Genomic DNA, 15,315 nt, shown 5'->3' with positions numbered 1-15,315 from the left:
AAAATCCCCAGCTGGAAAATTACTATAGGCATATATGAACTAAAACATGCGAGTCTCAATGCCCGAGAAGGGACCAGTACCTCCAGCTGGTTGAGAAAAAGGAATAGTGCTAAGATGAGCATGCAGGTATATTTACAAAGAGCAAGGGATGCACATGCTGAGCCAAGCAAAGAAGGGGCAACAGGAAGAGGCTCGAGGTCATTCAGCCCAGAAAATGCCTTTGACTCCCAGCAGGGCTGGAGGAGGAGGAGGAGGTGGCTGCTGTGCTGTGACTTGGCCCAAGGTGAAGTCATTAGCGGTTGTTTTAAATGAGGTTTCTGCCATGAGGTCCCAGCTGATCTCCATGAGAAGTTTATATGTGGTTACTGAAAAGAGGAAAAGAGACTGACACCGCTGAATACGAAGACAGCATCGAGCAATCAGCTGCCAAAGAACTAATCTCATTAACTCCTCCTGAGATTGCAGCCGTCAATCTGCAGCCATCAGCCAGTGGAGGACTGAGCACAATGAGCCATCTTTTAAACCTTATTTTGCTCAGGCCCTCTTCCTGATCTTTTCTACATGTTTGTTCTGCAGCTCCTTAGAAGTTACAACTGCTGAAGGAAGAAGTGAAAATCCCCCAGGAAAAAAAACTGGGAACCTGCTCTCCTATGCAGCTTCATGCCGCTGGGTCAGTGATTAACAAAGCCAAGGTCCTACTGCAGGGAAGCTAAATGGAGTTCATTATGGACATGAAAGTTAGCAGGGCCAGAAAGGTGAGACTATAGGAAAGAGGATGAAATGAGAGCCTAACAAGTGTGGATTTTACTTCCTCGGTGCAATAAGGACAGCTTTTAACTACCAACTCCTCTAAAAAATACATATATAGTTAATAGTGCCTTTAAGAGAGGTACTGTCCTGTATACTATACTGGTTTTTATACATAGTCTGGAATATTAAAGTTATAATGCGTTACTAAAAGAACTCAGTGTTGTGCTGTAATGAGTAATCTTTGTCTTGCAGACTGAGTATTTGGTTTTGTACTTTTTCCTGGAAAAAAATAGGAAAATGGAAAGAAAGAATAGCATTGAAGTGATGTTCCTAAACTTGGATTGAGATATTTACCCCAAAACCCCACTAAACCACAAGTTTGAGTACCCTGGAGATGATAAAAGAGGATTTGCTTGGCCCTGAGGTCTGTAAGCAATAGCCTGTGTCTCACTTGCAGATGATATTTGGACACACACTGCAGCAGTGCACACATGAAGAGGGTCAGCTTTTACAGTGTGTCCTATTTTCTCCCCCAAATTGACAGTGAGTAATTGTTCTTTCAGGAATACTTCTGATTAGGCCATTTCCACTTACCTGATTTCACACTGGCATTATCCCCCTGTTCCTGTCATTTGTTAAGAGAACCCGGTTTTCTGCTACAGCTGCCAATGTCCTGTATTACCAAAGAGCCCAGGTTGCTCCAACACAATCCTCCTAAGGTGATGCTCGAGTAGGTGTCAATCCATTGGTGAACATGGCCACTGTAGAAGTTGCTTAGAAGTAAAGCTTACCTGCAAAAGGTGTATGTGATGGTGAGGCTAGAAAATCAAGTACTTTTTAAAGCAACTTATTTGATTAGCCTAGAAAAATCAGGCGCAAAGGAGTCATGAGAAGTAGCAAAGAGAAGACCCAACGAAGCTTTAGCCCATAAGAAATCAAAGGCTCCTTGAGAAGGAGTGAGTAGGCAAACGCCTTTATCAGCACATACATCCAGTAGCTTAAACGTGTAAATAGATGTTTTCAGGGAAACTAGAGGATGAAACGTGACTTGACATGCCTGATTCCTGACACCCAGAAAACTGCATAGAAAAAGGAGAGTGGAAAGGAGCTGTTGAATTGAAAATGTATTACTTGGTCCCTGTAAGTAACAGCCTCAAGGATCTCTGTGAAGATTAGCTCTGTCAATAATTTTAACCATATATAGCATGCTAACATCTTTCACTTTATTCCTTTTGTGGCCAACATTTTAGTGTCACGTAAGTTATTCTTCTGAATTAATAATCACAGTTGCACCAGTCTGGGGGGAAGGGGACTTCAGGCCCTTTATGAGATACCGTTTAGGAGATGATTTGTTGTCTAAGCAACCCTTAGAATAGGCAGGAAGGATCAGATGTTAGAGTAAATTAATGTGGCATTAACTTGCTTCCAACAGCTTGTTAATGGAAGCGAATTCAAAGAACAGCACATCCTAGAAGGGGGAAACTGTTCCCGTTTTCACTGTTGCGCAAAACCCACCCCAGAATAAAGCCAGAGGATGGACACAAAGAGCTACTTACCATGAACATCCCTGAACAACTGCAGTCTCAGCAGAAAAAAAGAGGGAGGGAACAATGCAAGTCCAAGTAAACTGGGCAAGAAAACAGACAGAAATATTAACATTGATCACTTTTTAAAAGAATAATGTTGACAAAACTCCCTCAAACCTTACAGCCACATTGTTCTTCAGAAGGTAAAGGGCAGTTTAAAATAGGGTTCTGTGACAGAAAATCAAGTATTTAGGTGAAAATCTGTCTTGCAACAGCAAAAAATACCCCCTAATAATACCAAAATAATAGCAAAACACAACATAGTGAGTGGCAATCAGTGTAAGAACATTGCTAAACCATGTAAGGTCCTAAAAATACCATGCTTTTGACTTTGTTCCCACTGTTACCATCCTCAGACTCGAAGAGAAAATAAAGAACAGAGTTTGTTATTTTGCTCAGATAATAACAGTTATAAAACCAGATTAACTGTCAGTATCATGAATTAATATCACCAAAGTAGAGAGGCTCAAATAACAGGCTTGGGCCATAAGCAAAGCAGCAAGCTTACGCTTTGACCTGCGAAAGGATAGCCGCATCGCTCGGGCGGAAAAATGCTGACATAAAATGGAATAGCTGTTTAATAAATCTGTGTGCTTTTACAATCATCCACATTTTGTTTTGTTCTACACACAGAGGCAGCGTTTGATGTTAAAACATAACACCCTCGCTACAAAAGCTGACAGTCATGTTCAAAATCTACAGCTTTTAGTTCATGCTTTCAATTCCCCTCTTTTTTCTCCTCCTTTCTGACGGTATAAATGATAACACGGTTTCAAGTCGCTGCTCCTTCCCTGGAGTTGAGCAGAATTGAAAAGATCAAAGTTAGTGCAATCTTGTTCAAAGGTGAAGAGGTGAGATCTGATGTGTGCTGGAGGATCAGAGCAAAGAGAAACGCACAATGCTTAGTGCGCGACACCTGAAGCCCACTTTCATCGAGGTACCTCGTTTTCATCTCAATGCATTTGATGGTAAAATCTGGAAGAGCACGGGATTAGTTTGATTACAAAGAGAAGAAACCCAATACTGAAAAGTAAACATCGGTAAAAGGTGAAAATTACTGCATTTTTGCAGTTCATCACGTTAAATTCTATGTTCCTTAAGCAGCATTTACATAATCAAGCCACTACACCCATGAAGTTCCAAGTATAGTAATGCTGCTGATAGTAGAAGAGTTCCTTGAAAAACACACTTGTGTTTTCAAGGGGGCTGCAGGCAGGGTCATCTAAAAGGGTGGGGGTTTTCTTCCCATAAAATGGTCGTGTAACTGATGTGCCCTGACATAATGCATCACGATGAAACACAGCTGCCAAAAAAGAACTTCAAATGATGCCCTTTTTCTGGAGAGGGAAAAAAAGAAGTGATAAGAAAATAGGTACCTTTTCAGCAAAAGCTTTTAAAGGTTTAAAAGCACAGCACTAAAAAGGTTCTCAGGTAAGGCTTCTTCCCTCAATTTTGTCTAAGTACCTAGAAGCTAAATGGGGGAAAAAGGGTATGGAAAATAATGCTCCAGCCTCTGTGAGAACTGGAGACATCCTAAACCCAAGAGACCATGACAATGGAAGAAAAGATTTTAATGTCCTTGTCCTACCATGGCATTTTCAAGCACACAAGAAGATCCATTTCCTAATTACTGGGAATTGTGCTACATTACACTAATAATGCTGATCTGAGAATGCTTTGGCACAAACCTGGAGTTCAACTTGGCAAAGTGGTCACAAACATGCATGCATTCAGGAATTGAACAGAGATCCACATTGTAATTTTCCCTTCTTGAATATGTATAGTTTCTTTTGCATATGACCTAGGGCTGTTGCTATAGGACCCTCCTAAAATTCCAAACTGGACTTCCCTGCCTAAAAGCAGTATTATTGTATAAATGGTCTATTACAGGCCAAACCTTGACCTGCAAATCAGGTCTGATCAATAGTACTATAAAAGACTTATATACAGCCCTCCTAGGAGCAATCCCACACAGCTACCTGCCAAAGCCTATTTCTCAAGGATTCACTCAGCATATCCACACCCAAATTCCCACTTTTGTTTCCTTTCCAACTTCAACCCTGCCAGAAAATCTGCTAAACAGGGTGGCTTTGTCTTCCAGTGGTAGCTCCAGAAAACAGAGCATGTGGAGATGCTGAGGTTTGCAGGCTGGGGTTCAGGGACAGGATGGAGACACCCAAAGGACAGATTAAGAAAGCACATGCAGCTACCTCCAGCATAATGTATGTGCACAATTAGACTGGATGCAACTGAATCTTTCATCAAATTATTACCTTATCCTAGGTCAAAAATGATGTTCAACCTTCAATACTTTGTGGACTGTCAACTGACACACATTTCTACTAGTTTTCCTCTTGGCTACAGAAACATCTAAGTCCATCTATCACAAAGCATAACCTAAAACACACATAAGCAGGTCCCAAAGGGGTAACATAATCTGCTGGTTCACACATGTTAGCACAGGGCTTAGAGGAGAGAAATCAAGTCCTCATCACTCCCTCTTTATACGCATTTTAGGACACCATTTCTTATTTTACCTTAGGAGTACAGAAAGAATTGATCTATTGTTCTATGTCCATTGCCAGCCTCCTGAGCAGATAAAAGTGCTGTACATAGACTAAATGTCTTCCCAACAGGGAATCTCTTTGTCTTTCATAAGAAATGTTGTATTGGCATAAAATATCTACAGATCAGTCATGTTGTGCAGCACAAAGCAGCTGACTTGCAAGCAGAGGTTGTACTGACCGCATGTCATGATGCTTGAATTCACTCTTGCATTTGGGTAGCAGCAGACAGTTGTGCTTGCTGCTTTGGAAGGGGTGACCAGCTGGGATTTCAGGCTGCTTCTGAAGAGCTCTGCAGAACTGGCTCCAGGCATTTCTTTAACCAAACATTTCTGCAGTACTCAGATGCTCTCAGCAAACCTCCTAAGCTCCCTTCTACACTGGTGTTTTACATACATCATGCATAATGTACTGTGAGCATAAAGAACGCATTTAGTCACTGAAGACTCCACCAGCAGCGCCGTGTTTTGAGGTTTGGCTTCTCTTTCCTTTCCAGTTTTAATGAACTGTCCCATTTGCACAACCACAAACAGGCAGTCGCTATTCTGGTACCCATGACAAAGTCTTGCAAGGTGGGAGAATAGGTCAGATGCATACCACTGTTATTGTTCCTTCCTGTATTTGTGTTTGTTCTGGGCTGATGATCCCATGAAGGGCTGTGCCCATGAATCCCAACTGGCTGAGCAGTGCTATTTCATAGTGGGGCAAGTCCAGCGGTAGGGAATTCAGGCAACATAGTGATTTCAGTTTCACTGCACTGCTCTGCTTCCTGGGAACCTGCAGGAGATGGTGCCTGTGTCACGATCATAAATCCAGGCACATACAATGCTGGAAATTCTTACAGAGCTTTAAGTCTCCGGGAAATGTCAGCCTAATAAATATGGGGATCGTATTTGCTATTTGGCAAAAGATATTAATTAAGCAGGAAAAGTTAATAAAAAAAAGATATTCCCCAAAATGATGCAATAGGAAAAAAGAATCTCTTTTTTCTTATTCATGGCTCTATGAATGCAAAATGCCACGGATTCTTCATCTTTAATACCTAAGGGATTTATAAGCATATTGCATCCATAAAGCTTGTGTCATCAGTACAGTATACAGCCCAGATATGCATATTTAATTACTCTGAAAGTAATTTACTTGTACAGATAGTGGTATTAGAAGGTCTTACTTGATTGAAATTACTTCTATTTGAAAAAGAATGTTATTTTGCTATGAAACTTGAGTGAAAAATTCACTCTCATTACAGGTGAATAACACTTGACAACTGTAATTCATTGGTGACTAATCGAATACTTCCTCAAGAAACCTTTTGCTTCAGATCTTAAAAATCAGAGCATCCTCTTTGAGGTAGATCTACTAGCATTTTGTATCCAAACCTGCTTACCGTAAGGGACCCTGACATGTTCTTGGGGTAAGGGAATAAAAACCCACAGATTTATTGAGCATCCCCCAGACTTCCCAAGCAAAGAGACACTGCATCTTTCTATAAGGTTTAGGGGGATTAAAGCAAAAAGGTGCATTTCAGGGCAACACCAGCCAGGCATAAGATTTCAGGAAAGCAGTGATTTGATGTGCATGTGGGGAGTTTGGGACAAGCTCTAACAGCTTACACCATTAAATAACACCTGGCTCCAACCACTTAGATACCTGCAGCTTCCAGGAGCAAGCACGCAGCAGAGGCAGGGAAAGCTGGCAGCATCCTACATTAGCTCTTACACCCTTCCCAGGAAAACATGACTTCTTCAAGGTGATTGTTTGCTTGGACTGCACCACAAAGCTCTACATGTGTTTGTTAAGACTTTCTCCAGCCAACATCTGTCTTTATTAAAGCAATGGCTAACTCAGAGGTGGCTGCCCTGGTTGCTATGGAAAGCATTCACCTTTTATTGAAGACTAAATGGCTACAACCCACATAAAGGGTCCTGAGTGGCCCTAAGATGTGTCCTGCCTTCCCCTTCCCCACTTCTCTCCTCCAGACAACTTGTTGACAGACGATCTGATTTTGAAGGCCTACCTGGAATAAAGTGCTTTGTCCCTTCCGTCTATGTCACTTTAACCTTGTGGTCTTGATTTAATGTAACAAACCAACCCCTGTGGACCTGATTCAGAGGGCTATATGTTTGGAGAAGGTGGAGGTGATGGGTGAGCTGCACCTCTCTAAGACTGCTAGCACCACACACCTTTGTCACATTACAGTCAGGAGGGCAGAATAAAACTGCAGTGGCTGGATTGGCAACACTATGGCAGGGAGCTGGAACTGGATGATCTTAAGGTCTTTTCCAATCCAAACCATTCTATGGTTGTACATATGAAGGGCTGTACAATCCAAGCTAGATTGCACATCTTAGTGTAAACATTTCACCCAGCCAGAGCAACCTGGCTGCCAGTGAAAAGAAGGACTGGACATGTCCTCCCCTTAGCAAATCTGCTCCTGCTATAGCAAAGGAGCCATGGTGTTCTGCCTGTGCCTGGTATTCCATTTCCAGGCTGCTTTGCTTTCTAATCTTCCTAATTAAGAGAAACCTTTACCTCCTTTGGTTTTCATGCATTTACAGCATTCCACTGTTCCCATTCCAGAATTTCCAATAGCAGCTTTCCTGGGAAATGCAAACACTTTCGCTCCCACTGAGTTTAAAAGGGATCAAGGTCTTGCGGTTGCTGCATCTCCAAGTGGCTGCCCAGCATTCACATGCTCATACTCATCACTTCAGTCTCCTGGCTGGCTGAGCGCACAGAGCAGTGCTGCAGCCACCCCTCGCACTGCTGCACAAATCCGTGCTCCTGATCCTCATTCCCAACCCTTCAGCATGGTTTTTCTCCAGGGCATTTTCTATGGGGTGACCCCATAGGCTCCCCAACGTCACTATTATCCTGCTCTTCCAGCACTGGCTTTAACCTTTCAAAGCCCTGTGACAGTGATGAGAGAAGCTGAGTTAGGAATTTGGAGGAGTAAATAGATGCAAAGCACAGAATGGCTGTGGCTGAGCTCTCTCAATCACAAAATGTCTCTTTGTAAGTATGTCATTTTACAGCATGCAAATTCAAAACTATGTTTTGTATTTCATAACACAGAGTCAAAAGCCCAAAATAGAAGAAGCATCTTAACAGTTTTGTCCCTTATTTTCATACAAATTCACACACACATGCTTATACACATTTAAACACAAGACTCACAGTAAGTTTTTCAACAATATCATACTTTAGACACTGATAAAACAAGCAAAAATGATAGGGGGATGTCATAGCATCACTAAAAATGTCACCACAGTTAGCAAGCCTGCTTGCTTTAACAAAAAATATTGGTGAATAATCATTTGTCAGTTAGCACATTAAAAAAAAGCCATGCCTGGTGTTCCTTGCCTAACAAACGATGGGAATGGAAACCCTGTTTTCTTGCCAGGTTATTTTCATTTCAGGAAGAGAAATAACCAAGGGAAACATGGAGAGAAGAGAAGAATAAATAACAAGAGGCAGAATGGGGGGGGGAAATCCTTCCTAATGATGCCGCTGCCTTTGCCTTTCTCGCTCTCAGACTCCTCTCCTGTACCATACCGTGCCAAACCACACACACGCAGGGCATCCTCAGATGAATCAGCACAGTGGCACGTGGACTGGCACGTACATCAGAGGCACGGAGGAGGTGTCTGAAGTTGCATTGATGAACAAATCAGAGACAAGAGCTTGCTGGGGTGGTTTTCTCTTTGGAGGACGAGTTAAGAGAAATAAGATTGTGTGGCAGCTTCGGAGAAAAGATGTTTCATCTTTCTGGTTTACATTTACATTAACCACAGGCTCTGTTTAGCTTCACCCTCCAAGTGATAAATTAAAGCAGCACACACATAAGCTGTAGATGGTTTTTCCTTTATCTATCACTCAGAAAATACAATCTGAAAGATGGCACATACCAATACAGGCTCCTGCATCCATCATAACACTACACACCAGGGGAGAGGGGCCATGCTGGGGTACAGATGGGTACTGCACCAGGAGAGCATGGCCAAGCACCATGATCCTAGCCTTGCACATGGCTTCTCCTACCATAGGGAAATCTCAGTTTGGGGCAATCCCACCACAGTAATTCACTTTGCTAAATTAAAACTGACTATGTCCACAGGCCATCAGGTATCTGCTGCCTGGGGACTTCTCTGAAACCAGCCAGCAAAGACTTCACTTGCCGTGACAGTGGAAGGACCTCTAGAAAGCCTGACATCAAAAGCTGCCATAAAGAGAGCTGGAAGGCTCAAGTCCGATGCCCAAGAATGTAATTCATCTACTGTGTGTTCAGACTCTTCCTGCAGAAGTTATCAACACAACTCTATGCTACCTGTGAGACGTCAGGCCAACTTATGAGTAGAAGTTATACCCATTTGTGGGCAGGGCCTTGTATTTGGCTTGCTCCTGTCTGCAAAGTCTCTCCTCTAAACCTTTTCTTGTTTGTTTGTTTCTCTTTTCTCTCTTTTCCTCTTCAAAACAGGAAAACCAGATATGGGAACCATTAATCAAGCAAGTAATAAACTTAATGTCAGCCAAGGGGAAAGATGGAAGCAGAAGAGAGGCAGACAAGACACTCTGGCACATCTCCTGAGGAACGAATGAGAGCACTTCTGCAACTGAACTGTAGATCATACGAGATCCTCATAAAGAATGAAAATACTTCTGCTTCATGTATTTCACTGGTAAAACAGTTTAACCATCAGGCATTTAAAACGCTAATATTTGTATATGTGCTGTTGCGTCCATCACTAAGAGAAGTTTTTATACTGAGGGAGCTCCAGAGGTGGAATGAATCTCTCCAGCCTGCCCTTTGTAGCGCTTGTTTTCCAGCCTACACCCTTGACTGAGAGCTGAAAACAACACTAGAGCATCCTCCTAAGGTAAACAGTGTCTGAAATGCAAGCACTTCCCTATGACAGACTCGGAAGAACACCACTAATAGACTCTTACATGGAAAAATCTCCCAGTGCTCCAAGTGGATATTTTCCCCAGGAAAGACTTCAGAGGTTGGCTGTGCACTTTCTGAGGATTTAAGGCCTGGATGGACTTAAACATGGACAATGAAACAGAACTGAGCATCAGTCCCCCAGTTGAGTGGAAATATCCTCGGAAAGCCATGGAGTTTCGACAGGAAATTCACCAGTCCCAACGGGAACCCTTCCAGTGCCTAATCACCTCCACTCTCCAAACTGCATGAGTGGAAAACTTACTAAAGTCTTCATTTTCCTGGCTTTCATCTCAGTTATTTGATCTGTTTTGTGTTTGGTTTTGCTACAGCTTTGGCCACATTATAAGCCTTCAGGTAACTTCCTCACTACACCAAGTATTTGACAAGTTAATAAACTGACCTGGCTCCCATTGTTAAAAACCATTATTTCCCAGACCTCAGCTCATCCCTTCAAGTCTTTTGAACCCACTTGAATTTCTCTCCATCTTTTCACTGGACAGAGCACTCCAGCACAAGGCTCACCAAGAAAATACATGGAGGTCATCCCAATTGCTTGTAGTTTAACACATCCTTTAGTAGGGATTCAAGTACGCTCTGTGTGGCCTCCTCAGAGGAACAAAACACTTCTTGTTTTGGTTTGGTTTGGTTTGAGGGGGGGGTTGGTTTGTTTTTTAGCTTTTTAATTAAAAAGCCCCACTCAAACTCCAGTGTTGTTGGTGATGGGAAAATGAATCACTGCTGATATTATTCCCTTTGTGCTGCTTGAATGAGTAAAAGTGCTTGCAGCAAGAGAAGGATGAGTTGAGGGGAAGTAAATGAATGCACAATCCAGAGAATGGATGTGTGTGCATATGTGTGCACAGGGGGAGGCTCCTGGGGGATATTTGTCTTGTCTGTGCATATATGGACTTCCGGAATATCCAAGTCCTATAGACAAACTATACAAGCCCCTGATTATTCCCTAAACTAACTTGGAAAACTTAAACCCGAGTCAATTATGGGGTTTGCAAGACCAGCAGATCAGCTGAGATTGAGTTTCGTGAAGTGCTGAATCCAAATATAAAATCAATCACCTGTTGGTTTATTACATTATTTATTGCCCCTCTATATTACAGGTGCCAGGCTGAGAAATTAGCTATTATTTGTAGGTGTTATACATATCTAAATTAAACTGGGTATTATATAAAGCTCTGTACACAACATGTCTGTGACACTGCTATTTTTCTTGGACAGAATGCCTGCAAAATGCCTAGCCCAAGACTACTTGAGTTGGCAAGAAAACAATTAGTTGCAGCAAGTTGAAACTTCTGTCAACTCTATGGAATTAGAAGGCAGAAGGCTGTGCCCCTCAGTATTTCTATTACATGGATTAGAGGGGGAAAGGAATCGAGAATTAACACTGGAAATGTTTAAATATGCCAGATGCACGGTGATTGTAAAGTGCTGTTATGAGTTACAGCAAGGGAAAGGTGTTGCTTTCAGATTTAGAAATGCTTACTACAGCCTAACCTCTTTGTCAACACATTTGCAACATCCATTTCTAAATGAATTACCTTATGGAGGAAACCAAAAGGCAGAAAACTAAAGAAATAGGGGTCAAATTCCTCCTGTGAGATCTACCTTGTAAAATTATCCAGAATGTAATAATACCATGTTATTGACTTAAGCACAGTTCCCTGCGACATGCTGCAGCTGACCTGTAATTTTTATCCTACATGTTGCCAGCACTATTAAAATGACACTTGTGAATGTAAATTAAGCTCACAAAGGGGACAGATTGTATGATTCTGGTTTCTCTCAGATGCCTGTAGGCTATCACAGGTTCCATATGTGAAGTAATTATGTTCACTGAAGGAAAGAATAAATGCTGTCAAATTGTGTACTGAGAGAGAAAGCAGCTATTATATTGCAGTAGTCACTGGAGCATTGCCTCAGAAAGTGGAAAGATGTATAAGAAAATAATAAAAAAGAAAAACTGGAGCAGAGCTATATTAAATATAACCTTTAAATGAGTATCTGCTTTTGAATATATCTTACACAAAGTTAATATATCACAAATAAAAGCGTTTCAGCCCTTTCATCCTATTTTTCTTCCTCACATCTAGAGGGAACAAGGCAGACTATTTATCGGGGGGTAAAGGACAGATAAAGCAACACCTTCTGCAAACTCTGAGTAAGGGCAATGAGGCTGGGCAAGGGCACTGCCAACGACTGTGCAACCCAAGCACCAGGCTGCAGCAGCACTGCAGAAGATGTGGCTTCAGTCATGGAAGCCAACAGAGCTGCTAAAAGGAAAAGCAACGTTCCCATCACCTCCACGGTGCTGTTCTGCTCTCCTGGAGGAGGTGAGCCTAGATGTAGACCAGCAAGATCATCAAAGAGTGCTGTTCTGCTTTGACTAACACCTCTCCCTGGAGTCTATGTTCACAGGAGGACTACCAACCAAATCCCTGAGTCCACATCAGCAGTAACAAGAGATTAGGTACTAGCACTGCTATGTCCCATCAAAGCCACAGCTTGTAGAAGACCATTCCATTTACAGACTATATCTGCTTTTGTGAAAATAGAAACTATGAGATTTTGGGGGGGGGGGTTGCTTAGGTTAAAAGATCAGCCAAGAGGCTTCTGCAGTCTTTGCATGTAACTGCACACTGCACTGAAGAAAAGGGCCCCCACTTGCACCATCAGATACAATTCACATCTCTTTACCTAAACTCTCTATAGGTTAAACTAGGGCAGTTACATCTGAATTGCCCATCAGGAACAGGGCTTGGCACATACTGCCCCTGCTTATCCTCTGTGTGCCCGGAAGCAAGGATCAGCCTGCTCCAGCCCTGCCTGATTGAAAGGGCTCCCAAATCACTTTGGTTTCTCCACCCCCAGCACTGCGAAGAAAGTAAGGCCTCACCTCATGTCCTTATTTCAGCCACTGCTTTCCCACCTCCGTTTCTAAGGTAAGAGCAAACAGCACGTGGATCCCAGCAGGGATGCACAGGGTACACAATTCCTATTCCAACCCCACCACAGCCCCAACCCTGCTCACTCCCCAGCCACTTACCTCCGCAGTGCCAAACCTGGCAGGGAATTCCCACTAACAGTCCTCAGGAAAAACAACTCATCACCTCTTTGTTCAAGGCTGGCTTGGTAAGGAGAAGACTGTGAGCACAGCACAGAGCTGTGTTCAGACATAGACACAAGTGCAGACCCAACTCTGCCATCCCTTGCACTAGCCCTCCTCTCTCCTTCCCCACCCTTACAGCTCATACTGGCTCCTGCAGGCTTCAAAAGTAGATTATGGCTAGCTGCTCTTTTATTCCTACCCATGTATTTCTATTCCTAGCCTACTATTGCTATCCATGTATTCCTATCGATTCAAGTACTGGGCCAAGCTGCAAAGGGGACTGAAATCCTCCTCAAGACCCCATAGCCATGCCATGCTCCCCACTGGATGTCACCCAGTGGTTCAGACCCCTTGTCCTGCCATGCACTTCCAGCCTGCAGTACGCTTCCACAAATCCCCTCAGGATCCTAGGGATGCATGCACCCTGCCGAAGTCCTTCCCAGGCAACTTCTGGGGTGCGTGAGGGTGCCTGTGCATAAATGAAACACTGCATCGCACAGACTATTAATACCAATTGGTCCCAGATGGGTGGGCAGTTAGATGGGCAGACAGGCAGCCTGCCTGTTTTCAATCAAACACAGTAGCAGTTGTACAACACACTACAGCTTCTTCTTCCTTAAATAAAAAGCGGAAATCCACTGCCATTTCCTAAGCAGCTCCAAACTATTCAACGACTGTTTGCAGGGTAGCGTGTGTCATATGTGGGAGGCTGAAATGGAATGTAGTAATGTGAGGGTGTTTTCCAGTTGGCAGCATTGACAGCACCTATAATGTATGACTCTCTTGGATGCAGTGTGGCAGAAGCAGGGTGAGAAGCATCCAGTGCTATTCACTAGAGAAACTGTTACACATAAAAATAGAAGGCAGAATCAATGAGCTCAGGATCATGGCAGGAAGGAGGGAGAAAAAAGGGAAAGGCGGGGTTTGCTCTTGCGGTTTTAATAAGGATTTGTGGGGTAATGTTGTGCAAAGGTAATAGAGCTGGATCTTTAATAACAATAACTAGAACCAACTCTCTATGTTAACTGACCTTTAAATATTATTGTCCCTTTCAGTTTACCAAAAAGACATTTACTTCATGAAAGATGTTATTCAACTCTGCTTAAAGATCCAATAGGCTAAAATATGCTAAAGTGACACTTAGAATTATCTCATAAGCCCTTTTTAGGATAACTTGCATTATTTCCATGTGATTTGAATGTGATTTTTTTTTCTTTGTTTTTAAATGTGTTTTGAAACCATTTCAAATAATAGGCAGATATTGCCTGGACATTCAGGTTATCTGTAATGATACTAGGGTCTTTCTCAACAGCTGAGTAATTAGTTCCTTATTACGCTCAAGGTAAGTTGCTTACACCCTGCTCAAGATTTAAACCTCCATCGCACAGGCAAAGGCAGCATTCAGACTGGCATTTTACATACCTAACTGCATTTCTTATAGTAAGGACAGCATCCATGGTATGGTATACTGCCTTGATAAGTTGTGAAATGAAGACAACCTGGAGCACCAGAGAATAAATACTACTAATAAAGAAGGTCTGTTGTGGAGGGAGGAGAAAGGCAGCACTTTTAAATGCTACATTTTCTCATCCTGCAGCACCACTTTCCACCCCAGGGGCCTGCCTGCCCCTGGCTAATGTCTGTTATAGCCCAGCTACCTCAGCATCTGGTGGGAGAAATGTACCTTTTCCCAGGCATTCTTCAGCTCCAAAAGGAAGGAAAAGCGGCACAGATTGCGGACGTGCTGAGAATGTGGATAAGTGGAGACGTGGTAAAGTAACACATGATAATAAACATCATCCAGCAATCCACTTCTGGTTATAGTCTTCTGGCACTCCTGGTTATAGTCCTTCATAATGAAAGAGAAATGAATGGTCATTTACGTGACAAAACACTGTTAAATGATTAAAAGAAACACACACACAATCAGCAAAGAACTGAAGTGGAAGCTATAAATAAAACCAACAACCTCTTGTGAGAGTTTGAGCATTCTGTGATTTCAGCAAAACCAAAAGCAGCAAAGACAGAAGGGACAAATTAAGTAGGAAGAGGAAGGAGGTTAATTTCATAAATAAAGCCTGTAATATTGTCTAAAAACAAATGCTAGTTACAATGCGCTCATTGGCTGTGCTTTGGTTTAAGTCGGCTCTTATTTCACCCCCACTATTTTTAACGTTAGGAATCTAAAGCAGACAAACCTCATTTTTAATTAACTAGTACAGCTCATTTCAATGGAGCTAGCAGCAAAGTAGATGCAAAATCTAAGCAGAAGACTTCAGTAAAATGCTTGAGATAATCAGAGCATACCTAGCTGATGCATAGCTCCTACAGAAAGACACACTACTTGCT

The 15,315-nt window shown here is 42.5% G+C and overlaps 1 long non-coding RNA gene across 1 annotated transcript; it reads right to left on the bottom strand.

The window, feature by feature from the left end:
- Positions 1–224: 224 nt before the first annotated feature.
- Positions 225–14,797, bottom strand: LOC130595727 (uncharacterized). Its single transcript, XR_008971368.1, has 4 exons — positions 14,651–14,797; positions 2,307–2,377; positions 1,345–1,541; positions 225–365 (listed from the first exon to the last, which is right to left on the bottom strand). It is a non-coding gene; the product is annotated as an uncharacterized LOC130595727 (long non-coding RNA).
- Between the last annotated feature and the right edge of the window lie 518 nt (positions 14,798–15,315).

The sequence above is a fragment of the Pezoporus wallicus genome, unplaced genomic scaffold (genome assembly GCF_028554395.1).
Source record: "Pezoporus wallicus isolate ANWC-B61680 ecotype Strahan unplaced genomic scaffold, APGP_CSIRO_Pwel_v1 contig_8333, whole genome shotgun sequence".
NCBI classification, from domain to species: domain Eukaryota; kingdom Metazoa; phylum Chordata; class Aves; order Psittaciformes; family Psittacidae; genus Pezoporus; species Pezoporus wallicus.
This window is presented reverse-complemented; position numbering and strand designations above follow the sequence as displayed.